This window comes from Anoplophora glabripennis, unplaced genomic scaffold (genome assembly GCF_000390285.2).
Source record: "Anoplophora glabripennis isolate ALB-LARVAE unplaced genomic scaffold, Agla_2.0 scaffold53, whole genome shotgun sequence".
NCBI classification, from domain to species: domain Eukaryota; kingdom Metazoa; phylum Arthropoda; class Insecta; order Coleoptera; family Cerambycidae; genus Anoplophora; species Anoplophora glabripennis.
The window spans coordinates 140,816-143,092 of NW_019416376.1; positions in this window are offsets into that span (position 1 = coordinate 140,816).

Consider the following 2,277-nt stretch of genomic DNA (forward strand, 5'->3'; position numbering starts at 1 on the left):
TATTTACCATTTATAAAAACAAATTATTGACTTGACTTCTAGTTTTTAGGTTAGTATACCACCCCGCTCCCCAATATGTCAATATAAATAAAATAAAATTGGTTATTTGCTTACTTCACTCGTATTTATGAAGCTACATTCATTTGGGTCATATGGAACACTAGCGCCACCCCAACTTCTGCCATTTCTTGGACAAATTTTGTCAATTTTCCCGTATGAGTTCGTGCTCCTTATCTAGTCTCCATGGTAAAAACCATGACAAACCACAAAACAGAAAACACAGATCACAGAATATTTGTATTTATGCCATTTATGGAATATTTCTTCATTATTCATTGTCTCTCTTTCTTTTATTTAATTAATTTTTTAATTTTTTAATTAATTATTTAATTTTTTTATTTAATTCCCTCTCCTATTAATCGACACGTCTTTACGTATCGCCTCTGTCACAGTTACGCTGTAAGGCGGGGAAAGGGCAGAGCGGTGTAGAAAGAAGGCACAGAATACCAATGATGTTGATTTGTATCGATATGTGGAATTCTACAGTGCACAGAATATAACGAGCGTTCAAATAAAAACGTGGTCAAGTTGGTTCTGAAAATTTGGACGTAGGGCGTAGCGTATAGCAAATGAACTTAAACGTCATCTGTCAAAGCGCTATATCGCCGCTATCAATTTGAATATTTTCGTTTTAAAAAGNTCGTTGAGAAATGAGGTTAAGTTGGTCGCTATAAGCTACTCCCTACGTCCAATGTGTCAGAGCCAACTTCGACCACGTTTTTATTTGAACGCTCGTTACATGCAGGTGTATGGATATATAGGGTGTTTGTAAATAAGTGCGAAATATTTTAGGGGGTGGTTGCCGGTTATTTTGTGGAAAAAAGTCCATATAAACGTAGGTCGAAATATGCTTCGTTTCCAAGATACAGAATGTTTAAATTTTAATTTTTTATTTATTTTTATTATTTCAGAGTTTTAAAGATGTTGACTCGAAATTTGAAACATGCTTTGGAAGGACAAATGGGCATTTTTTGGGGTGATCCGAATATTTCTACTTGCATCAGTGGTGTTCGTGCGACAATACCACAACTTTTTTTAATAAAAATTAATGGTACACCATCGACTTTTTTCCGTTTTGATATTTTTTTAGAAATCCGTCATTAATTCTGAATGAAATTGGTATCTTCAATTGTTTTCGTAGGATGCGCCGTTTTTGAGGAAAAAAATAAAACATATTTTATTGTATGTTTTGTTAATCTTTTAATTAAGGGTCTCTTTTAATAAAACGTGGTCAAAGTAAAAATTCTACATTGCAAATAAAAAGTTGATATGAATGTAGGTAAAAAAATCTTCCATTTCGAGATGCAGGATGTTCAAAATTCTTTGAAATAATTAAAATTAAAATTTAAACATTCTGTATCTCGGAAACAAAGCATATTTCGACCTACGTTTATATGAACTTTCTTTTCACAAAATAACTTCGGCAACCACCCCCTTTGCACTTATTTACAAACACCCTGTATAGTTCATTCAAAACTGGTTCGGTGTCGGAGCTTATTCACACTGAGATTCACGAACTAAACATAATGCTTTAAAAAATACTAACAAATACGTTTTATTGAAAACTTGAAACAGAAATATATTTTAAATCTATTAAATTAAGAATTACTTATTTTTTAATATGTATTTTATAAAACAGCAAAAATAATGATTTTCAAACATAAATTAGTTTTACTTATATTTAGTAACGAATATTAGTTAATAATTAGTTGTACAAAAAATAATTAAATTTTGAGATTGAATTTTTTTTTTCAACGGTCAATACTTTATCATTATCCGCTATTTACCACCTTACAATTGATTTAAAAAGGCAAACAATAGGTAACACTGATAAGTACACTGATATAATTAAAATTTGGGTGCTGCCCAGTGACGGCGTAGACAGAATGACCCCTACTTAATGTTACAACCTGTATACGTAAAAAATGGAGTTCAAATAAAATACGGACTTTAGACAAAAATTTTATTACTATTTATTATATAAATATATATATATAGAAAATATATTCGTGGCTTTTGTATATATAATTAAAATCTTCTTATTAGTGGGATTAAAGCCTATTTTTTAGATGAAACTCTTTTTTCTACGTAAAAGCTTTCGCAATATTTTATTGCTTCTTCAGTTACACTATAAGTTATAGATATAATAATAATAATTTACAATATAAATGTGGATTACTTACAAGAAACTGAGTTATTGATATTTATATACAGATT